This window comes from Tursiops truncatus, chromosome 20, assembly GCF_011762595.2.
Source record: "Tursiops truncatus isolate mTurTru1 chromosome 20, mTurTru1.mat.Y, whole genome shotgun sequence".
Lineage (NCBI taxonomy): Eukaryota > Metazoa > Chordata > Mammalia > Artiodactyla > Delphinidae > Tursiops > Tursiops truncatus.
The window spans coordinates 45242490-45267266 of NC_047053.1; the positions used below are offsets into that span (position 1 = coordinate 45242490).

Genomic DNA, 24777 nt, shown 5'->3' on the forward strand with positions numbered 1-24777 from the left:
CAGCGGTGAGAGACGGAGCGAGGAGGCAGGAGCTGCTGCTGGACCGCGCTGTGGGTACCGCCTGCACGGCTGAACTGAGTCTCGAGGTGGGGCGGGGGTCGAGGGTGGTCCGCGCTCCCCTCAGGCCTCGGCTCCTCCTTCTTTCCTGGGACGCCGGGGCTGGAGGGGCAGCAGGAGGGGCTGGAGGGCTGGGGCCCGCAGTGGGGAGGCGTCCACTCGCCGGCTTCGTTGTTGCCAGCGCCGGGGTGGCGGGGGAGTCGGGGCTGGGGTGGGGTGGGCAGGTGGGCACCCTGCTGGGTCAGAGCCGCTAAGCCCGCAGGAGCCCCGGGGCTGCGGCTCACTGGGGCTGCGACAAGTCCACCGTCTCCTGTGCCGCCAACCGAGTCGGTAGGTCAGGTCGGGGTCGGGGAAGAACTTCCTGGCTGAGGTCTCCTGCCCTGTCCTTATGCTGCGGGGACAGGGCCATCGGGCAGGTCGGTGTGGGTGAGCATTTGGGGAGCCCGCTGAGCGTTTGGGGAGACTGGCGAGCAGTTGGGGTCCCCGGTGAGCGGTCAGGAGGCCCCGTGAGCATTTGGGGAGCCTAGCAAGCGTTTGAGGAGCCCGCTGAGCATTCGCGGGGAGGCCAGGTGAGGAGGAGGACGGGAACGTCGGGCGGGTTTGACGGCTGTGTGCACGTCCATGCGTTCCTTCGCCTGAGAACTCCAGGCGGGTCACTGGGGCTGGAACCTTAACTCATCTTGCAGCTGCTGCATTTTGTGAAATCCTCTCCTGGTGCTCATCTGAGTCCCATGTTGACTGAGAAGGCAAAGAATGGAGTGGATGCAGCTGAGGAAGCGCTGGGTGGGGAAGGCTTCAGGGTGCACAGGTGCACCCAGCTTACTCCCAGGGGTACTGGCCCAGGGCTGGAGGTTGAGCTGCAGCTGGGGAGTGGGGATTGCCTGGGCGGTTCTGGGTTTACAGTAGTGCTGAGCACACCTGAATCTGTATTTGGAAACCAGAGAGCTGGGGTCTGCAGTCAAGGGAGTGGACGGGTGACCCACATCTGTGTACCTGGGAGGTGGTGAGTGCCTGGCAAGTGCAGGACTGGTGTCCCCGGGGATGGGATGATTTTCCTCCCACCCTGGATAAACCCATGACCTCAGGAGGGAGCAAATGGGAGGATGAGGGACTTGTTACAAAGTGACCCAGATTCTGATGAAACAGAGGTCTGGGGGATCTGGGACAGGATGGGACAGGAGACTCAGTGGTCAGGTGACCTGAGTTATGGGGAGAGGCCTGGGGACATGGGGACAGGAGTGGACAGGACACGCTTAGTGTCATGTGACTTGTGTTTGGGGAGAGGTCTCCTCTGTGATGGGGATGCAGACACACACCCACAGGTGTCCCCACAATGGTGACAGACACACACACAGGTGCCCCCGCGATGGTGACACAGGCATACCAACAGGTGCCCTACATGATGGGGGACATACATCCACAGGTGCCTGTACACCACTCACGCCTGGACCCTGCAATAAGTGTCTTGCTGTATGTCACCCTTGCAGTCCCTTGAGGCCTATGAAATAAAATCAAATCTGGGTTAGAAAGGAGACTTTTATTTCAAAAGGATTATTGTGAGGAGGAGGGGGGACCATTACAAGGGGGTGAGAGTGGGGGAGGGACTATTCCAATAGAGGGGGGACTCTTACTGCAGAGGAAGGACTATATCTGTACAAGGGGCAATATTACTGTAAAGAGATGACTAATATGATAGAGGGGGGAATATGACAATCAATGGGGGCTATGACCACGTGGGGGGATATTACTGTGAAGAGGGGACTCTTACAATAAAGGAAGACTACTACTGTAGTGGGGGGACTCTTACTGTAGAGGGGGAATCTTACAATGGGGGGGACTATGATAATGTGGGGAGCTGTTAAAATAGAGGAGGGACTGTGACAATAGAGGGGGGACTTATAATAAAAGGAACTATTAAATAGAGGGGGACCATTCTGTAGAGGGGGACTATTACAGTAGAGGCAACACTGTTTCTGTAGAGAGTGGACTTTTACCAGAGGGGGGACTATTACAATAGTGGAGAACTATTCCTGTCGAGAGGGGACTATTGTAGTATAGGTGAGACTGTTACAATAGATGGAGGTCTATTGCTGTAGAGGGGGGACTATTACTGTACAGAGGGGACTATTACAAAAGAAGCAGGACTTTTACAATAGAGGACTGTTACTGCAGAGGGGGAACTATGACAATACAGAGGGGACTATTACTGTAGAGTGAGGTCTGTGACACTAGAGTGGAGCTACTAGTGTAGAGGGGGGACTATGGCAATAGAGGGGGACTATTACAGTAGAGGAAGACTATTACTCTAGAGGGGGGACTGTTAGTCTAGAGGGGGGACTGTTACTGTAGAGGGGGGACTATGACAATAGAGGAGGATTATTACTCTCTGGGGAGGGGTTGTTACCATAGAGGTGGGATATAACAATAGAGGAGGATTATTACTGTAGAGGGGGAATATAAAACTAGAGGACTGTTGCTGTCGAGCAGGGACTGTGACAACAGGGATAACTCCCAACAAGGATTGCAAGCATCTGGATAGTTGGGACAAAGGAGGTTTCTCCATGGAGGGGTGCAAACACAGCTATAAAGGCCCGGGTGTGAGGTTGGCTTGAAAGGTAGCCTGATGGCACGTGGATCAGAGACCCCGACGCAGGAGGTGCTCTGAGAAGGGCTTCTGCCAGGCAGAGGACGGTGGTTGGCTGCAGGCTGGGATGGGGAGGATGGGATCGTGTGTGTAACCAGCCCTTGTTCTGACTGACCCTCGGAAGGAGTGGGTCAGTTCCTGGCTGATGAGCCCAGGGAGGGACTGGGTCTGTGTGGCTGGTCAGAAAAGGGGGGATCCTGAGTCTCAGCTGAGCCTTTGTGGGGAAGGGTCTTTGCGGAAAGCTGTTTCCTGGACACAGAGGGTGAGGGGATTTCTGGACCTCAGGTCAGCTTCAACATTGTCGAAAGGCAATGGGCTGTGACAGGAGGAAGGGGACACTCAGATCCTAGGCTGTGACAGGAGTGGGGGGGCGGGTCACTCAGACCCTGACCTGTGCCAGGAGGGAGAGGACATTCCACAAACACAGGAGAGAAGACCCTGTTTATTCTGGAACCTGCATGAAACCACAGTGGGGTGCGCCTCACAGGTGGCATCAGGGGCAGACCCGCTGAGAGGCTGCAGAGAAGGAAGAGTCTTACCGGAGACCACCTGCTCCATCCATGTTCCCAGATAAAACAATCCCTGATTTCTTCATGATGGAGGCGAGTTTGTGTTTGGAGCCAGGCCCCGCTGGAATTAGGTTCTCCTTCCAGGAGCTGGGAGTCAGGGTTTTTTCCTCCATTACATTTCTGAGACACGCCCAGTTCTGCAGGAAACATTCTGAGATGTGAGAGTGTCAGAGGCATGTCCGTCTTTAAAAGATGTGCACACACTTCAAAGAGACAGAGAAGGAATTCCCATGTTTTCTAAAATAAATGTCCTAAGGAAAGGAAAGGGGGAAGTCGCCCTTTATTCTCGGAGAATTAAGGCCGGAGGTTTGAATTTAGATTTGCTCTTATGCTGCCCAGTGTGAGTCCCAGGTGGGCTGTGTAGAAACCGAGTTCTCCTGCCTACTTTGCAAATCTGTCTGCACTGTGGATGGATGTTTTCTGTTCTGTCTCAAGGTAGATGAGGCCCCAGGAATTATTTCACTCAGTCGAGGATTAAAATTGCAAAGCAACGTGCTAGTGATAGAACAGTCACCACCACCCCCGCTTCTGGAACCACTGCCGCTAATATTAGTCACAGGCAAATCAATCCGGTGTGTGCACTTGAGGATGCCGAGCAGGTGAGCAGGCCTGAGGGAGGTACAAGACAGGTACAGGGAAGGGGTGACCTTTCCACTTTCAAGTTCACATTTTAGCTGGATTCTCCTGGAGGAACACTGGACCCTGTAGATAGAAATGTCTGTGTGCCTCTAAGGTGCAGGGGCAGTCTTAAAACGTAGGGGCTCTAGTGACTGTACGTGGGGGTGACGTTTGTTCATTCACTCAACAAACCTGTGTTTGGGGTCAAGGAGTGTGTGGAGGGCCTGCAGTGCAGGTGTCAGGCAAGCTCCCTGTTGGGAGGGACTCTGGAATTTCTCTGGGGGAGGGGCTTGGGTCCCTGTGGACACCCTGCTGGGTCACCACCCATTCCTTCCTTCCTTCCTTTATTCCTTCCTTTACTCAGGCATGAGTGAGGCTGAGGTCTGTTGGGGTGACCCTTTCTCCTGTGGTGACGGTGCCCGGACGCAGACATCCTGGAACAGCAGCATCCTTGTCTTGTTCTCGTGTGAGGGTGCCCAGCTTCACCGTGGTCGTAACTGTGGACCTGCTGGTCGGACACACTGTGTTCCTCTTCCTCCGTCTCACAGGAGCTCTGCCCACTGCCCTCGCTGACATCTGAGTGTGCAAAGTGGCCGTGTTTATCCAATTTGGCAAGTTGTGAAATCGAGGTAAAAGTCTGGAAAATCCAAACCCCTGGACACCTGGGTTTTGGGTGTGAGTCCAGCAGATGTTTGAGGGTCCAGGTTCTGCCAGGGGCTGGTGATGGGGTCGGGGGCAGGAGTGTGCTGGCCAATGTTCAGGACCCCGCTCTCCAAGGAAAGAAGAGGCAGCATGCGTGCGCGGTTTATGAAATAAGATGATGTGAAGGAGAGTGGTACACAGATAACAGAGATGATAATATGCGGATATCATGTAATAACAGGTAACACAGTTATTATCAATGGTCTTCCCCAAAAAGGTGCATGTATGGGCACATACGTTTATTAGGTAAACTGATATACAGGATGCGTAGCACACAACTCACAACAAATGCTAATGGACAGGATGCTGGTATAGATTCCAGAGAGCCCAGGGCCTCCTGGGATGCTTCTGTGGATGTTTGCCCGGCTCCTGTTTCCCCATCACCCATGGTCCCCTAGTCGATACACGAGAGCGGTTCTGACATTGCCTGGTATTTTCTTGTAATTAAGGAGTCAGACTACGAACTCCACGTGTGTAGAACCTCCCTCCTTCCTCCTTGACGTCAGCAGCCTCTGCTGAATTGCATCCTGGGTTTCAGATGCGGAAGAGTGTTCTGTCTTTACAGTGCAGCACCGCAGACACATACCTGTGCACCTGGTCTGCACGAGTCACACTTTCCCCATCACTTCCTAAGTCTAGACCATCAACAAAACAATCAACCAAGGCTGGGTTGTGGCATTGCCGTTTCTGTGGTGTAGATGTTCCCAGGTATTTCCACAGTGGCCAGTTTCAGGTTTCCAATGTGATGTTCCTGAACTTGGAGTCAGGAAGAACCCCAGAGAGCGTTTCCACCACATGCACTGTGGGTGGGAGGGGTAAGAGCAAGCAGGGATGGTGGTACATGCAGTACGATAACCAGTGAGGTCTACAGTAGTAGTGGTGAGTTTTGAGAATTTGCTGCCTTTATTGTGAATATAGTTTATGCAGTGTAAGGTTGTAAGTTAACTTCTAACAGTAGCCGTGGTTACCAATGGCTCACGCCATTCCTGAAGATGCCAATATGGCTTTCACAATGGATGGCAGCCATCTCCGGTGCCCTCTCCCCTTCCAGGTCCAGTATCTGGAACCCAGAAGTTAAAATGAGAAAAGACAGACTAACAAGAGAAAAAAAATTTTTTTTTTTTTTTTTTTTTGTGGTACGCAGGCCTCTCACTGTTGTGGCCTCTCCCGTTGCAGAGCACAGGCTCCGGACGCGCAGGCTCAGCGGCCATGGCTTACGGGCCCAGCCGCTCCGCGGCATGTGGGATCTTCCCGGACCGGGGCGCAAACCCGTGTCCCCTGCATTGGCAGGCGGACTCTCAACCACTGCGCCACCAGGGAAGACCCAAGAGAAAAAAAAAATTTTTTTTTGAATGACGTATGTAGGTGTGGGAGTTTATAAAGCAGTGTTACTCAAGGAGGCAGTGAGAACCGGGGAGTTAAATACTATCATGGGCTGGACAGAAGGAAGGGATTCGGGGGAGTATTTAATGGGAAGGCGGCCAGGAAAGCACAGTGAACAAGGGTGTTTAGTGGGGTTTGTGATGCAGATTCAAGTTGGTGACTTTTATTGATGAGAGTTGTTAAGCGGCCTCCTCGTCTAGGTGTGGGAGAAGGAGAGGGCCCTACAAATGGGCATTTTCTTTTTCTTTTCTTTTCTTTCTTTCTTTCTTTCTTTATTTTTGGCTGCGTTGGGTCTTTGTTGCTACGCATGGGCTTTCTCTACTTGTGGCGAGCAGGGGCCACTCTTCGTTGTGGTGTGTGGGCTTCTCATTGCGGTGGCTTCTCTTGTGGAGCACGGGCTCTAGGTGCGCAGGCTTCAGTAGTTGTGGTGCGCGGGCTCAGTAGTTGTGGCTCACAGGCTTAGTTGCTCCGTAGCATGTGGGATCTTCCTGGACCAGGGCTCAAACCCGAGTCCCCTGCGTTGGCAGGCAGATTCTTAACCACTGCGCCACCAGCGAATCCCGAGCATTTTCTTTATCAATGTGAATTTCCTTTACATACACAATGCTTGTGCCCTGTTCTTAGAGCGTTTCCTGAGTCTCCTGGTTCTCAGTGGCCTTCCCCTCAGAATAATGCTTATGCCAAACGGGCACTTTTTGGGTTGGTGAATTCTGGTTCCCTTCATTTGAAACCTAGTAGTTTTCCCTTAAAAGCAAATGGGGAATCCCCATGAGATCCCAGGAGTTACCTGAGCCCCTGCGTCTGGGATCACTGAGACCTGGCCCAACTCAGGATACAGAAGGACACAGATGCCAGTCAGTACTCCAGTTGGCTGTGAAGGGGGCCCAGTGGGGTGGGTGGTCTAGAGGGGTGCAGACCTCCCCTGTTCTCCTAATATGGACAGCAGAGGTGTGTGTCCCTGCATCGGGGCTGACCACACTCCTACTTGGGGTCCCTAGGATGCAGCCATCCCACACTGCAGAGTCCTGAGGGTGGGGTTTTGGGGTCTGAGCCCTGGCCCTGATCCACAAGCATTTCAGAAATCTGCATGGGGGATGGGCGGGCCATCGTAGCTGATGGCACAGGGATGGAATCACTGCCGTGTGTGCTGCGTGGCAGAGTCCAGCTCCAGCCACCTGGACACTTGCTGCCTGAATGTCACATGCCCCCCAGGTGGCCTGTGGTCCCACGCTCACACCTGGGGGGACATTTATAAGACAAGGCATGAGCTGAGAGAGCCTCGGGACAGGCTGTGAGAGAAGATGTAGGCAGGGGTGCTAGCTGAGTGTCTCATAGATGGGTAGAGGGTTGGTCTCTGTTGCTGCTGAGGCAGAACAAGAACATTGGGGGGTTGGCTCTTGGTGTACCTGATGTGTAGGACATGAAAAACTTTTCCTCTACCCTCTTATGTTCTGTACCTGGGATCTGCAAATTAAACTGACGAACAACAGGTTAACAGGAGCAAAAGGTTTATTATGTCTGTTTACAGAGTCCTTCATAAAAAGGAAGCAGAGACACAAAAAGACAGACTTAGGGACTTGTGTGCCTGTTAACAGAGGGTGATAAGTTTCTGGAGAACTGACCAGACAAAGGCAAACAGGTTTCAGTTTCTAGGGACAGGAAGTTTTGGGAAGGTAAATAAACAGGGGAAAATCATGGAAGACAGAGCTCACTTAGTGAGGTCATGCAGACTGAAGCCAGTACCTTCTCAGATGGTAAGATTCTTTCTCCCCTTCCTGCTACAGGAAAGGGAGGGGCACATCCTCACAAAGGGATCAGGCATATGGAGGAGGGCAGACTTTTTCTTTTTGCTGCTTTTCAATCATCTCAACTCAAAGTAACCCTTATGCCAAAGTGGCATATTTGGGGTGGCAAGTTCTGATCCCCCACAGCTGTAAACAAAGAGTTTCTAACAGCTGGAAATGGTACCGGTGGGTGGGCCTCCCCCAGACTAGAGGGAACACTTCCTCACCAGAGGAGAGGGTCCAAAATGTTGGGGTGATGGCCAACACGCTGCATGGTTATTGTGGGCCCCAGTTCTGAGTACCTCATACACTTTAGCTCACGGAATCCACCCTACAACGCTCTGAGATGGGCACTATTACCAATCCTATTTTACAGATGAGAAACCAAGGCATGGATGATGGGGTAACTGGTCCAAGGGTGGCTTGCTGGTGGTGGAGCTCAGGTGCAAAACCAGCTCTTCACCACTTCTCTCAGAGGATGGTGTCTGTTTCCTGGGGCTGCTGTAACAAACACCACATACTGGGTGGTTAAACGACAGACATTTATTGTCTCATGGGTTCCAGAGGCTGGAGCTCCGAGTTCAAGGTGTTGGCAGGGTTGGTTTCTCCTGCGGCTCCCTCTTTGGTGTGTAGACCGCTGTCTTCTCTTCCGGCTGTGTCCTCTCTCAGAGAGAACTAGAGCCAGATGGTGATGAAGACAGCAAGAGCAGATTTTATTCAGGAGCTACTGCAATGGGGGAAAAGAAGCCTCTGTATAGAACCAGGCTCCATTCTGAATTCAGCATGGGCAAGGGGTTTACAGCCAATGAGCAGAATGAGCGGGCAGAGATGGACTCTTGCTAAGAGTATACATTGGGGGTCAGCGGGGATTCTGGCTAAACTGATCTACCGGGATCCTTGCAATCAGACATCACCTGGGGGGGCGGGGTGGAGGATGAGGAACCAATCAGATATCCAGGGTGACCAGGTTTCTGGGGTGACCACATATCGAGGGAGGGTCTCACTGCAGAGGAGAAGAGAACATCTTTTTCTCTGCCCATCTTGGGTTCTCTGGCGGGGGCCCCATACACAAGACGGGCCAAGGACAGATCAACAAGAGAAAGGCACACACAAGTTCATTAGGATCATGTTAGTTCACAGACGCATTCATGATGTCGCACATATGCAGGGGGGCACCCACTGATGGTCACCCCAAGAGTGAATAGAACTCCGGCTTGTCACCCATCTGGGGCTGTACAAAGCAAAGGGTTTTGGGTTTCTTTTGAGGGGAGTAAGTTATGGGAAGGCAGCTGGAAAACAGTGGTGAACACGAGCATGCTTCGTAGGAGTGTGCATAGTTCATTTCTACATCTGCTTGTGATGTCCTTCAGGTTGGTTTTGGCTCCTGGGGCTGCAGAGTCCATGACAGTGTGTCCTGGTGCAGTGCTTATGGGTTTGTGTTTAACTGGGAACAGCAGTGTGGGTCTGTGTGTAGGGACTTCGCTGAGGCCAGATTGTTTTAGCAGTGGTTGCATGCCCACCACTGGTTGCATGTACCAGGCTTTCCATTGCTCCACATCCCGCTGATATTTGATACCGTGTTTTTAATGTCTGCCAGTCTGGTAGGTCTATGCATAATTTTTTCTTATGGTTTTAATTCCCTGGGTTATTAGTAAAGTGTGCATCTTGTTGCATTCATGGACTATTTACTGTTTTTTTTAAAATATAAATTTTATTTATTTATTTTTGTCTGAGTTAGGTCTTCGTTGCTGCGCCCGGGCTCTCTCTAGTTGCGGCGAGCGGGGGCTACTCTTCGCTTTGCATTACGTGGGCTTCTCATTGCAGTGGCCTCTCTTGTTGCGGAGCACGGGCTTTTGGCACACGGGCTTCAGCAGTTGTGGCACGTGGGCTCAGTAGTTGTGGCTCGCAGGCTCTAGAGTGCAGGTGTCAGTAGCCATCGCGCATGGGCTTAGTTGCTCCACGGCATGTGGGATCTTCCCGGACCAGGGCTCGAACCCGTGTCCCCTGCATTGGCAGGCGGATTCCCAACCACTGCGCCACCAGGGAAGCCCTGTTTTTTTATTTTTTTAAGTTTTAAAAATTGTGGTCAAATGCACATAACATAGAATTTACCATCTTAACCATTTTTAAATGCACATTTCAGGGAAGTAATTCACACTGCTGTGCAACCACGACTGCCATCTACCTCCAGAACTTTTTAATCTTGCAAAACTGAAACTGTCCCCATTAAACACTGACTCCCCATTCCCCCTCCCTCAGCCCCTGGCACCCACCATCCTACTTTCTGTCTCTATGGACCTGACTGTTCTAGGGGCCTTGTGTGAGTGGATCAAACATTATTTGTTCTTTTGTGTCTGGCTTATGTCACTGAGAATAATGCTGTCAAGGTTCATCCATGCTGTAGCCCGTGTCAGAATTGCCTTCCTTTTTAGGCTGAATAACATTCCATGGAATGGATGGACCGTGTTTTGCTTCTCCATTCATCCCTCAAAGGACACATGTAATACCTACATTAATTTCTCATGTCTTATAATATTTGTGGAATAACTTCAGAAAGTCCTATGAATCAAAAATCATTTACCGTTAACTTTTTTTTTTTTTTTTTTTTTTGCGGTACGCGGGCCTCTCACTGTGTGGCCTCTCCCGTTGCGGGGCACAGGCTCTAGACGCGCAGGCTCAGCGGCCGTGGCTCATGGGCCCAGCGGCTCCGCGGCATGTGGGATCTTCCCGGACCAGGGCACAAACCCGTGTCCCCTGCATCGGCAGGCGGACTCTCAACCACTGCGCCACCAGGGAAGCCCAGCATGAAAGTTTGAAAAACAATTAAAATAGCACAGGACCGAAGTTAAAACAGGAGGGGACTGACTTCTTGGGACAAGTGTTGGGAGAGGAGACGGACCCTACACTTCTTTCTACAGCCCTAGGAGGTCCTGCGGACCCGGCTTGTTCACACATTGGGGGTCCACCCAACACAGCCATGGTGTCCTGACCGAGGTGGATGTGTGACCCTGGGTGCGGGGTCTGGGAAGGTGGGGTCACTCTCGTGTGTGGATGTGTGACCCTGGGTGCAGGGTCTGGGAAGGTGGGGTCACTCTCGTGTGTGGATGTGTGACCCCAGGTGTGGGGTCTTGGATGGTGGGGTAACCCTGGTGAGTGTGGATGTGTGACCCCAGGTGAGGGTCTGGGGCTTGTGTGGGTCTCACCCCATCTACATGGGTCAGGTTCACATGTAGGGGGAGACGCCATATCTGCTCTTTGCCTGCAGTGTGTCTTGTCCCCTCTGAGATTTCCAACATCTGAATTGAGGGTGTTGCCCTGATTAACCTGTGGTCCCTTTTCTTCTCTTGATCTTGTCATGTTCATATGAGGACAGGCACCTGTGAGCCGGTTGCTGCTCTGTGTTCTGCTGAGTGATCAGTAACCCTTGGTGGTATCATATTAATATCACAGCATATCATATAGCATATCTAATCCATGGGGGTCACACTGTCTGGGTTCCCCTGGACAGAGCTCAGGTAGCACAGATGAGCCCCCCTAAGAATGGTCCGTCACGTGCCATGGGAGGGTACCATGATGGCCCCCGAGGTGGGGGATGGTGCTTGGGCCTCACACATTTGTGATAGGGGAGTTGAATTGGAATCTCAATTAACAAGACATCATTTAAAAAATTTATTTTATTTTTAAGTGAACTAAAATACACATCAGGGACTTCCCTGGTGGCACAGTGGTTGAGACTCCATGCTCCCAATGCAGGGGGCCCGGATTTGATCCCTGGTCAGGGAACTAGATCCCACAAGCATGCTGCAACTAAGGAGCCACAAGCCACAACTAAGGAGCCCGCCTGCCACAACTAAGACCCAGCACAACCTAATTAATTAATTAATTTAAAAAACATACAAAGAACTTTTAAAGGTCAAGAATCAGGAAAAAATAAAACACACATCACCTACCCTTTACCATCGTCACCATTCTAAGGGCACGTTTCTGAGGCATCAGGTGCATTCACCTTGTCGTGGGGCCATCACACCATCCCTAGAACTTTTCATCTTGTAAAACCAAAATCCCATAACCATGAAAGTCTCACCCCGCACCCCCTCCCACAGCCCTGGCACTGACGTCCACTTTGGTCCATGAGTTGTCGACTCCATGGCACCTGTTTGAGTGCAATCTTGCAGTTTGCTGTGAAGAGGTCAGGTTTGGAAGAGCTGACTTTCAGTCTGAAGCTCTGCCTGTTTGCATCTGAAGAACCTGCATTTCGGGAGAGGGTGTACAAGGGACAGCGCACCTGGGGGTGCAGATGAGCCAGGACCTGACCAGCTGCCTGTGGTGCCTTCTGGTCCCAGGCTGCCCTTCTGTGTCATCCCTGTCCCTGCTGGCGCCCCTAGGATGCTGGTGTCTGAGTGAGATTCCTCTGGTGCCCCTGCTCCCCTCCCCTCTTCCTGCCGGTTGGGGAGGGGGCTGCTTGTTAGGTGGTCTCTGCTCCTGCGGCAAGAGGGACCCTGCAGGGCCGACCCGCAGAGTGTGGGGTGTGATCCCAAGAGCATGGGGCCCTCACAGAACACAGCGTCGAGGTCGTGACAGGTGCTCAGGCTGCCTCATCACTGACATGGGGTGTTCCCGAGACCCCGCTCAGGAGGGAGTAGTGGGTGGTCTGGGACCCCAGAGGCCCAGTTCCTATTCTGGAGCTGAGTACGTCCACCTTAGGCTCCAGATTTACCCCGAGCCTCAGCCATCTCCCTATGTCCTGCCTTTGAATGCAGGAAAATGACTTCTACTGATCATTTTCCACTACATAGGCCTGGTCCTGTCAATATTAGCGTTCTTTAATTTAGGCGTCCTGGGATAGCTTTATAGGCCTAAAGAAGGAACAGCTCATGAGTGTAAAACATTTTCAGATGAAACTAATATTCGATGACTATCTCTTAGTCATCTTAGTTGAGATGACTCAGCTCTTAGTTGAGTTCTCTTAGTCATAATTCTGGTTTTAGATCTGATGTGGGGATTATAGAGGAGTCAAAAAAATTTATTTTATTTATTTATTTTTTGCTGTACGCGGGCCTCTCACTGTTGCGGCCTCTCCCGTTGCGGAGCACAGGCTCCGGACGTGCAGGCCCAGCGGCCATGGCTCACAGGCCCAGCCGCTCCGTGGCATGTGGGATCCTCCCAGACCGGGGCACAAACCCGCGTCCCCTGCATGGGCAAGCGGACTCTCAACCGCTGCACCACCAGGGAAGCCCTAACTTTTTAAAATTTTATTTTTATGGCTGTGTTGCGTCTTTGTTGCTGTGCGCGGACTTTCTCTAGTTGTGGAGAGCGGGAGCTACTCTTCGTTGCGGTGCACAGGCTTCTCATTGTGGTGGCTTCTCGTTGCAGAGCATGGGCTCTAGGTATGGGGGCTTCAGTAGTTGCAGCATGTGGGCTCAGTAGTTGTGGTGCACAGGCTTAGCTGCTCTGCAGCTTGTGGGATCTTCCCAGACCAGGGATCAAATCCGCGTCCCCTGAATTGGCAGGTGGATTCTTAACCACTGCGCCACCAGGGAAGTCCTGAGGAGTCTAAATTTAAATCTTCATAATCTGTGTATTTGTAGCTTCAGTATCATTCATGACTTGTAGATTTTATGTTAGGGAAGAGTTATTGATTTCACGTATCACGTAAAGGATTCGTAATGATGATAAGGCAGTTAAGATTAGAATGGTGGCTGGTAAATGGTTATCTCTACTTGTGCATCTAGTGTACGTGTATGAGTCAGTTTAGTTGTCAATATTAGTAAAATCATATAGAGGACTAGAGAACTTATCCAAAAACTGATTATTAACATGTGATCATGAAGATGTAAAAGTTCTTCCATAATAGGTGATGTTGCATCCTGAGAGCCTAGATGAAATGGATATGCCATAGTGTTACACAGGAGTTTTGCCTATGACTTAACTTTTACAACGTTATGTAATTTATTTTAATGGTATTTCACTTATTGAGAAAGACATAATGGTTGTGGTATTGGTTTGACACCAGTTGACAAGGATTCAATTCCTTCCTTCCTTATTGTATTTTATTTTTAAAAACTTTGTTTCTAAAAAAAAAACAGCAAAAAAAACCCTTTCTTTCTTCCTTCCTTCCTTTCTTTCCCACACTGCACGACTTGCAGGATCTTAGTTCCCCAACCAGGGATTGAACCTGGGCCCCAGCAGTGAAAGCACTGAGTCCTAACCACTGCACTGCCAGGGAATTCCCTCTCCTTCTCTGATTTACAAAACCAGGGTAATAAATAGACTGCAAAGAGTCTTTTTTTTCTTTTGGCTGCACCATGTGGCTTGCGGGATCTCAGCTCCCTGACCAGGGATTGAACCCTGGGCCACAGCAGTGAAAGCTGGGACTCCTAACCACTAGGCCACCAGGAAACTCCCCAAAGAGTCTTCTTTTTAGGAGACTGTTTTCAATAATGCTTGTTATTGGTGTAAGGACAAGAATTAAAAGAAAGTATAGAATAGATGCTAGTTCGGGTTTGTATACCCAAAGAACGAAACCGAAGCTGAGATTGACGCAGCTCAAGTTTTATTCTGTGGCCAAGGAATGGAGAAGTGGGAACTTAGTTCACAGATCACCTTGCCCATGTGGTGAGAGGGATTTGATTTTAAAGAGTAAAGACAAAGGCAGGAGGAGTGAGGCTAATGATGGGGAGCACATGCATTAGTCTAGGGAAGGGGCAGCACTTCTCTGGAAAGGGGAGCCACACCCTTTTTATCCTTTCTTGGTCCATATCTTCCAGTTAGGGCCACCAGTAGGTGTGTCATCTAGTAGCCAATGTAGTAAACTCAGCAGAATGAGACTGAGGGTCTGTTGGAGGTCAGATTCGTTGCCACCTTTGTTCCAGCTGGTTCTATCTGGTGTTTATCTCTTCCTATAGCTTCCTTCTTCTGTCTCCAGACCCTGTGACTTAAAGATACATGTTAATTCCTGTTCAAGCGGGGGTTGGTGGGTTTTGAGCAAAGAACTGGCACAGCTCTGACAACAAAATCCCCCCTTTTCTGTTACTGCTCCTCATTCTTGAGGGGTGCTGAAGGGCAATGCTCTGCCTTCTGAAGCTGCTTCCTGCTGAACATGGGCATAGTTTTCCCCTGGATTAGAGGGGCAGAACTGTTCCCTGTGTTGCCTAAAATATGTCTGGTGGTCACCAGGCTGTAGTCCCAGTTGCTTGTACCCTTGTGTTTGTGTCATCTGAAGTTTGCTGGCTTCAAGCCCTTTGCTAACAAAGTTGACAAGGCAGTTAAGGAGGCAAGGCCTGAAGATGAACAGGAGGATGATAGCAGTTAGTGGGCCAGGAAATGAAGGAAACCAGGTTAAGCTGGGGAGGCTCTGTTTGACCGTATTCCAGATGGAGCTTGGATCTGGACTTTGTGCGTTATATCTATGTTACCATTGAGCTTGCTCATATATCTCTCTTATGTTGACCTCAATCTGACCAGAGTTATTGAGATACATGCAGCAGGTTTCATTCATAACTGCACAGACTCCCCCTTGCTCAGCCAGGAGGTCGTCAAGGGCTTGCCTATTGTCGAGAACAACATTTGCTAGTGAGTCCAGAGAAGTACAGAGTCCTTGTAAAGCATCCCCTGTATTTTTAGACAAGTCCTCAAGGGCCCGTGTGAGATTTTGTAGCGTGATTTCATGGTATGCGAAACCTCCTCAGGAGGCCGCCAGTCCAAGAGCAATCCCTACTCCTGCCAGAGTGAGTTCTATAGCCCTTGTATCTGGGGGCTGGGTGACATTATGAATGGTTATACCTAGGTTCCTCGAACTTAGCTGGCCTAGCATGCCTTGTGCACAAATTGGGCATTATCTAAGCAAGGGCAGGCTAGAGCCCACCCTGGAAAAGGGAAGGTGTTGGGGTTGTTCTGATGCGGCAGCTGGTTTACTCTCGGGCCACAAAGGAACAGGTACCCAGGGGGCGTGCATGCCTGGTGCACCTCTGAGGAACTGAACCACCTCTGTAAGTGGGTAGCCCAAGAGGGGGTGCCCTTGCAGTGTGGGGAGAGAAGCCCACCTGCATAGCAGGGGTCACTGGGGGATTCTGGACCTAATGGCTTTTCCTCAGACCTCAGGAGGGCCACTTACTAAACCCCAGACAACTGGTGTCTTCCCTCCCCAGTAAATACATCTCCCATCTGGTCCCTGTGTGTATTCATTGAGTCAGTACAGAGGGCACCAATGGGTGAGATTTCCATAGGAGTCAGTCCCGGGGCACTTAAATTGTGGGGTAATGGAAGAAGCAGTGATCAGAGTCCAGAGCAGCCCCCGGTGTTATCGCAAGTCCCTCCCTTTGGTAAGGGCTGCTGACGGGCAGTGGCAGCGACACAGAGACTGGTTAGAGTGATGGCACTTTAGAGTGAGGGCTTTGTATTTGTTAGAGATGTTAGTGCAAGGGGTGAGGTCCAAGCAGGGAAGCTGCATTATGGATGGGATACGAACTTCAAGTGGGGAAGGTTCAGCAGACTCGTTAGCCAAGGTGAGAGTGAGGCTGTCATTCTTAGGGGTAAAATGTAATACCTTTAATCCATAGGCATCACTTTGTGGTTGGGGGTGACAGACCAGCACTGGGATAGACTTTGTCCACGGGCTATAATCCGTGAGAAATTTACTATTGCACTGAGTTCCCATTCCATGTGGACAGTTGTAAGAGAGCAGAGAAGATAAGAAAGAATAGACAATAATGGCTACTCATCCTGCTTCCAACGTTAATGTCCCTGATATCCAGCATGGACAGAGGAGATTTCTGCCAGAGGGAGGGAGTTTGGCAGAACAGCAGGAGCCAAGTAAGGCAATAGCAATGACAAGGCCAACTACTAAGCCTGCCCACCGCATTACTTATCTATTGGTAAGTTAGGCCTTTTGAAAAGTAACTTAAGGTCTGTGACAGGTTCATAGGCGCTTTGAGTGGATGGCTCAGTAACTTCTTCCTTCGGTGTAGGTGCTGTTTTCACTCTGGTATGGTGGGCCCATGGAGTTATACCCTGTAACTGTAAAGCAGAATAAGTAGTCCAGATTACTAGATAAGGTCCTGTCCACTTGGGGTCTAACTGGTCTTGTGGATTTCCAGCCTTCCAGGTTTTCAAATAAATCAATTTTCAGGGGAGAAAGGATGTAAAACCCTGTCTAAAGGGGAAGGCAGTTCCGGATTCCCGTAGGCATGTAAAGCTTTGATTATTTCCCCTGTCTGTAAGGTATATTTCTGCCGGTCCATATCCTTAAGATTGGTCTTGGAGCCGGGTCCTTCAGGAATGGGCCTCATGTACATGGGCTCATATGGACTTAACCTGAGCTTTCCTTTAGGGGCTATTCGCAGTCTCAAAAGTGCTGTGGGGAGAAGGGAGATCCAGGGTTGATGACTGTCTTGACATGGTTTGGCTAAGTTTCTTTTGAGGGTTTGATTTATTCTGCTTTTCTTTTTTTTTTTTTTTTAAGATGCTGGGGGTAGGAGTTTATTAATTTATTATTTTTGCTGTGTTGGGTCTTTGTCTCTGTGCGAGGGCCCTCCCAAGTTGTGGCAAGTGGGGGCCACTCTTCATCGTGGTGCGCAGGCCTCTCACTATCGCAGCCTCACCCATTGAAGACGCGCAGGCTCAGTAGCTGTGGCCCACGGGCCCAGCCGCTCTGTGGCATGTGGGACCCTCCCAGACCAGGGCTCGAACCCGTGTCCCTTGCATTAGCAGGCAGACTCCCAACCACTGTGCCACCAGGGAAGACCTATTCTGCTTTTCTTGAGGATTGTCATCTCCAAGTGGAGTGTAAACCCCATTTAATTCCTAGAGCTCTAGTGACTCCCTTAGTCATTTGGGAAACAAAGGCAGGCCCACTGTCATTCTGGATGGACTTAGGGAGCCCAAACTGAGGGATTATTTCCTTGAACAGGGCCTTAGAGACCTCCCAGGCAATCTCAGTTCAGGTGGGGAATGCTTCCATCCAGCCGGAGAAGGTGTCAGTCAAAACCAGCAAGTATCTAAAACTTCCTTGTGTCCAGGGCATTACTGTAAAATCAGGTTGCCAGTCTTGACCTGGATATGTGCCTCTATGCTGGGTGGGGGTCACTCCCTTGACCTTGGTTGGGGGTTTGTGTTGGCCTTATTCTGGAGGCAGATAGGGCAAGCTTCAACCACCTGTTTAAGGAGACTACGGAAATTGGGGGCAGTCATGGATTTGATGAGCCATTAAAAAATATATATATTTATTTGGCTGTGCTGGGACTTAGTTGTGGCACGTGGGATCTTCTTTGCAACGTGCAGGATCTTTAGCTGCAGCATGAGAACTCTTAGTTGCAGCATGTGGGATCTAGTTCCCTGACAGGGATCAAACCCAGGCCCCCTGCACTGGGAGCACAGAGTCTTAGCCAGTGGCCCACCAGGGAAATCCCTGATGAGCCGTTGATATAGGGCCTCCTGCTCATAATGTGTCCTCTGGTGAGCTTCCAGGATGGCCTGCAGTGCAGTGGCTGATGAGGAACAGCTGCCCATGACTGTTAATCATCCACCTTGGGTATTCTGGGCTTTTCAGTGGTAAGGTTTTTGTCTCAGAGATAAATTGTAGCTCCCAATTTGTATAGTAAGTCTTTTCCTATTAGGGGAATTGGGCATTCTGGTACATATAAGAGTGAGATAACATTCTCCCTTTCAAATCGCACTCAAGGGGCTCTATAAAATTATGTTCCTGTGGCTTCCCTTCCACTCCCATTATCTTACATTTATCCTTGGTCATTCTGCCTTGTCGGGTGTTCAAGACTGAGTAGATGGCCCCTGTGTCGACTAGAAAGTGAACTAGAAAGTGTGTTTTACCCCCACAGTCAGGGTCAGCCAAGGCTTCTCCAAGGAGCCCCTGGGCCCCTTCAGTCCTCTTCTTTCACGTGTGAGACCGGCAAGGATGAGCCTGGACACAGTGGTCCCTTTAGCTTCCTTCTGAGACGTCTGGGGCATCCCCCTCCCCGTGGCCCTCCTCCCTACGGACTGGCTTTGAGCCCTTCTCTCCACTGTGGGTGTGGTCTTCAATACCTGGGGTGACTCACTGATGTCACAGGGTCCCTCTGGGGGAGGCCCCATCATCACTGGGAGGTTGACTGACCCTGAATTACTGAAGCCAGAATACTGGCAGTTGGGTTCCGCTGGTCTAGTTTCCTTGGCATCTGCCTCCAGATCCTGGTTGTTGAACACCCGAAATGCTGACTCCACCCCAGGAAGAAGGTGTAGTGCGCCCTATCTCCAACTTCTGTAATTTTCTCCTAATGTCTGGAGCGCTCTGGGAAGTGAAATGGGACTTAAGAATGGCCTACCCTTCCACTGACTCCAGGTTCACCTTCGTGTACCCACAAAGGCACTCCCTTAGGCATTCCAGGAAAGCCAAGGGGGTTTCCTTCAGTCCCTGGATGACTCCCTGAACCCTACTCCAATTTAAGGGTTTCTTCCCAGCCAACTGAATGCTCTTAAGAATCAAATCCCTGAAATGTGTGAGGTGCTGCTGACCATTTTCCACTTACTGGTCCCACCAAGGGTCCATGTAGGGAATGGCCTGGATTCAAGGCTGGTATAGAACCTGTCCTGCGTTATCTTGCTTGGTCTTATCAGCTTCTTCAGTTGCATTAGTTATAATCAGTGTCTTTTCTTCCACAGAGAATACGATGTTCAGGAGGGTTTGGACATCCACCCAAGTGTGGAAAGGAGTGTGGAATATTCCCCAGACTAAATTAAGGACCCCCTTGGTATCTTCTTTCAAACCCTTGGATTGATCCTTCCAGTTACACAGATCTGAGGAAGATACGGGTACATGCAGTGGTCAGTCTGCCCTCTCCATTAAGGACCTCGGAAAGGGGGAATAGCCTGTTGCTTCCAGGGGGCTGGTACTGAATGCCGCTATGGGTGTGAACTGGACTAGTCCCCAAGGGAGGCATGCTGAGAGATGGAGGTGGGAGAGTCGGGGAGGTGGCAAGGGCACCAGGTAGGGTGGTTGTGAATTAGAGGGCGTACAAGGTGTCAGGGAACCAGGTCAGGTAGGGGTAGATGACTCAGGAGTCTCGGGTGAACTGTCAGAAGGGGGAGAAGCTACCCTTGGCAGAGAGAGGAAGTCAAGAGAATATTCAGGGGCTTCCCTGGTGGCGCAGTGGTTGAGAGTCCGCCTGCCCATGCAGGGGACACGGGTTCGTGCCCCGGTCCAGGAGGATCCCACATGCCGCGGAGCGGCTGGGCCCGCGAGGCATGGCTGCTGAGCCTGCGCATCCGGAGCCTGTGCTCCGCAATGGGAGAGGCCACGGCAGTGAGAGGCCCGCGTACCGCAAAAAAAAAAAAAAAGAATCTTCAGGCTGAGATTCCAGTACCAGGAGAGAGAGACATTAGAGATAATGTTGCATTTCTCACGGAGGCCCTTGTTTTTGCAAAGCACCATGAAAAATTGGACATAGGGGATCTCATCCCATATTTTTCAAATGCTGGCAACAGAGGTCCAATTGAAAAATGGTATTATAATTTAGAAAGCCATTAGTTGGCCAACTTTCTCCATCCACCAGTTTATACTGGGGCCATGTGTTGCAAAAGAAAAGAAGCTGTTAGTGGGCGGTAATTTCTAGTTATGGAGGATGCACCCTAGTGGCGATTTCGCTGGGATAGAGGCTTGGTTACCCCTACTGGGGAGTCCTTATTTCTAGTCTGTTTCCAACTTCCCAGTGGCCTCCTTCTAGGGTTGGTGGCGATGCAGATCCCACAAGATTAGCCCACACCAGGTGATCTAGGTGCTCTGAAACGTGAACCAATCTTTGTGGGGTATGGGAGGGGAGATGCTGTCTAAGAGGGCCTTAGTTATAAGGTCCCCCCTCTCTGTCTCTCTCTTTTTTTTTTTGGCTGCATTGGGTCTTCGTTGCTGCCCGCGGGCTTTCTCTAGTTGTGGCGAGTGGGGGCTTCATTACAGTGCACGAGCTTCTCATTGTGGTGGCTTCTCTTGTGGAGCATGGGCTGTAGGTGCACGGGCTTCAGTAGTTGTGGCTTGTGGGCTCTAGAGTGCAGGCTCAGTAGTTGTGGCACACGGGCTTAGTTGCTCTGCGGCATGTGGGATCTTCCCAGACCAGGGCTTGAACCCGTGTCCCCTGCACTGGCAGGCAGATTCTTAACCACTGTGCCACCAGGGAAGTCCCAGATCCCCTCTTAAGTCAGCAATGAGACATTCCCAGACCCACTGTGGGGCTGTAGGAGATACCTGATATAGGTGGGTGCTTTCAGCAAGCAGTCCCTGGAGATAGATAGGGTGAAGGTGGAGTGGGAAATAAGGGTTCTCTAGCCAAATAAATTACCCAGAGAGCCTCTCCAGCATTCCAGGAGACTGTTCAAAGAGGGCTTGTCCATGCTTGGTTACAGGTGATCGAGCAGGGAGGCCAAATACTCATTTGGCATGTGTCCAGTTCTCTATACAACCAGCTACAAGGACCCAAGGACTTCGGATGATTTGGGGGTCCTCTTCTTTCCCCAGCCAGGCAAAGCGATTTTCCTGAAACCTGACAAAAATAATATTTTTAAAGGGTTCACGTCTGAGGAGGGATCCCAAGAGATCTGTGATGGACAGTAGTGGGGAGAGATCTACCTGACAGAGACAGGTACCCTGCCCTGGGATGGCAAATTGGGGTAAGACAGACCAACACAAAAGATGTGCTCTTGGATATTTTACTATATCCTAAAGGATATAGGGAACACAGCAGGGACTGGGTGGCTTGGGCGTTTTACAGTGTGGCTACTTACACGGACATTTGTTTCCAGTCAGCAGGGTGCCCAGTGCTCATCTACCCTGGTCTGTGACTGACTTATCCTTTCACAGGAGTGTTCCAGTGGTGAGTGCCCTAGTGGCTTTTATGTGCTCGATCCGTGCCCACAGTTGCAGCAAGGATTTCCAAGAGCATTAGGACAGATAAGACCACACAGAACAGAGACTGAAGCTTCACTTGTATAAAGAACAGAGACTAGGACTTACGATACAGACAGAAAACAAGGCGATGTTCTTACCATGTGGTGGCCTCCAGAGGGCTTCTCATCCAGTCCAGTCCCCTTGCTTGGAACCAGTCCAACTAGACAGCCTATTGTCCAATCTCACCCACTACTAGAGGATCGGCTATATTTAGATAACCAGTTGCCCAGTCCAGTCCTCTAGACAGAGGTCTGGCTCTAGCCAGGCCAGGATCCTTTCCTTCAACCAGCCAACCCCTACAACCAATCTTGGCTTTATTGGCTGAAGTAGGGTCAGGGCCCCCTGTGCCAGCTGTCCCCTGGATACTACCCCAATGTGTAGCAAGCATCCTTGCTATAGATACGCAAGGGTGGGGAACCGGTCTTTACCTAGGGAGAACTCTACCTAACCCTTGGCTGCTTTTTGATCTCAGACTGGATTCAGTAGCCCTCACTGGCCCAGAGGTCAAGGATTGGGGCAAACTACCCAGTTATTTAGCCAGCTTTGTCAATCCTAGGTCAGCAAGCAAGTCCTGGCTGAATTACTGGATAGAATGGCAGATCCAAAGCCACCCTCTGGCTGGCTCACTAAAATTTGTTACAGAATCAAGTCGTATGGACCTCCAAGGAGGGGGGTCCATACAACTTAATTCAGCAACAGAAGCAGTGTATATGTTCAATGCAATCCCTCCAATGTTCAAATGGTATTTTTCATGGAAACAGAACAAACAATGCTACCACATGTATGGAACAACAAAGAACTCTGAATAGCCTAAGCCATCCTGAGAAAGATGAGCACTGCTGGAATCATCTCCCTCCCTGACTTCACACTACATTACGAAGCTACAGTAACCAAAACAGTATGGTACTGGCACAAAAACAAACAAACACATGGGCCAGAGGAACAGAATAGAGAGCACAGAAAGAAACCCATTTGTATGTTGTCTGTAAATTCACGAACAAGGAGTTAAGAACACAAAACGGGGAAAAGACAGTCCCCTCAATAAATGTTGCCAAGAAAACTGGACACCATCAACAACACATACAAAACTAACTAAAATCCACAATTTTCCACATCAAGTCCTTCCTCTGCTGGGTCCTCTGAAAACAGACACCCAACCCCCCACCCCCACCCTTAGCAGTAAGGCACACACAGGAAGCTTCTCCTCCCATTTTTCCTCACCTTTTACTCCCAAAGTGGTGCCTCCTGGTGGTTCCTGAAGACACTGGGTTCAGATCTGTCTGCATGGACTCAGCCAAGTGTTGTCCCAAAGCTGAAACCATGGTGGATCCTGAAGAGACCGAGCTTCTATCAGTGGCACAAGTAGCCAAGTTCCTTCATGAGCCAAGTCCACCAGTGGAACACACATGCACCTCAAGTATCAGAGAGGTGGGCTTGGTGCCGCCTGCTGGCCAGCTGGGAAGTGCAGACCTCAACCTCTCAGTTCCCTGGAGCCCACGCTCACAACTGGCGAGCCTGCAGAACCACTAAATTTGGAAATTCAAACTGAGATGGAGCCAAATATCCCATGACTTCTCCAAAAATAGTTATAGAATAATAAATTGGAAACCATATGCAATCAAAAGACTGTAGACACAAACTTTACAACTTACACCAAAATTCACTCAAAATTGTCCATAGACATTTAAAATGTAAAACTATAAAAATTATAGGTGAAAACATAGAAGGAAATCTACATAACCTTGGGTTTGGTGATGAATTTTAACACAGAGTCTCAAAAGCCTAAGAAATAATATATATATATATTTTTGTGTGTGTGGCACGCGGGCCTCTCACTGCCGTGGCCCCTCCCATTGCAGAGCACAGGCTCCGGATGCGCAGGCCCAGCGGCCATGGCCCACGGGCCCAGCCGCTCCGCGCCATGTGGGACCCTCCCGGACTGGGGCACGAACCTGTGTCCCCTTCATAGGCAGGCGGACCCTCAACCACTGCGCCACCAGGGAAGCCCAGAAATAAAATTTTGCACATGGATTTAAAAAATTTTAAACTCTATGAAATATCTTATTCAGAAAACCAAAAGACAAGCTACAAACTGAAAGAAAAATATTTTCAAAATACATAACTGATAAAAGATATGTACTCAAATTACACCAAGGATTCTAGAACAAACCCCATTAAAAATGGGTAAAGACTGGAACAGACACCTGGCCAAAGAAGATATACAGATAGTAAATAACATCATATACCATTAGGGAATTGCAAGTTAAAACAACAATGAGATAGCACTGCACACCTATTAGAACTAATAAACTCAGGAAAAAAAAAAAAAACTACTACTGATTGATGGAGGGTGAGGAAAAACAAGAGCTCTCCTTCACTGCTGGTGAAATGCATATACAGCTACTTTAAAAGACATTTTAGAAGTTTTTTCCAAAGCTTAATAAGGCTCACGTGAGGATCCAACATCGTGCGTCCAGCATTTAGACAACTGCTTTTAAGAACTATGTCCAAATGCAAACAAGGATGTAATTAAGCACAGCAACTCTATTCATAATGGCTATAAACTTAAAGAAACCAGGATGTCCTTCAGTAGAAGAATGCATAAGCAAATTGGGGTACATTCATTTCAAGGGGAGCAGAATATGCCACCCCAAAATATGCCTGTTGGCATAAGGATTACTTTGAGCTGATTTCTTTTTTTTAAAAAAGAAGACACATAAGAATCTCTGAAAATCAAGTCAAGATTGCCCTTTTGTGAAGGAAGTTGACATTTATAAAGGAAGTCTCCATTTGAAAGCTCTCTCTCTCCATACCAAGAATGGAAGGATGAATAAATCTCAAGAAACTCGTATCAGTGGAGAAGGTAAGACTTAAATCTGCACAACAACCATACCCTTCCTTCATTTTTTTATCTTTAGATGAAGATGGTATTTAAGGTGATGGCTTGGGCCATTTCAGGGCGTTACTCAGTTTTCCTGAATATCTCTTATGCATATAGGAGGTACACACGTTATTAAACTTCTGAATGTCTTTCTCCAGTTCATCTGCCTTTCATTTTCATTACTACATGGGGGATCTCAATGAAGAACAAAGAAA

The 24777-nt window shown here is 49.8% G+C and overlaps 2 long non-coding RNA genes across 5 annotated transcripts in view; one reads left to right on the forward strand and one right to left on the reverse strand.

The window, feature by feature from the left end:
• On the forward strand, positions 1–24719 carry LOC141277361 (uncharacterized). The gene is made up of 2 exons (XR_012328633.1): positions 1–86; positions 4253–24719. It is a non-coding gene; the product is annotated as an uncharacterized lncRNA (long non-coding RNA).
• The window catches only part of LOC109551419 (uncharacterized), a 19427-nt gene continuing 11843 nt past the window's right edge, over positions 17194–24777 (reverse strand). For 3 of the 4 annotated variants that reach the window (XR_004523647.2, XR_004523648.2, XR_004523646.2), the window contains 2 exons: positions 22903–23207; positions 17194–21277 (listed from right to left, as the gene is read on the reverse strand). This is a non-coding gene — a long non-coding RNA (uncharacterized lncRNA). The remainder of the gene's footprint in view (positions 21278–22902; positions 23208–24777) is intronic. The other variant, XR_004523650.2, reaches the window with a different exon arrangement.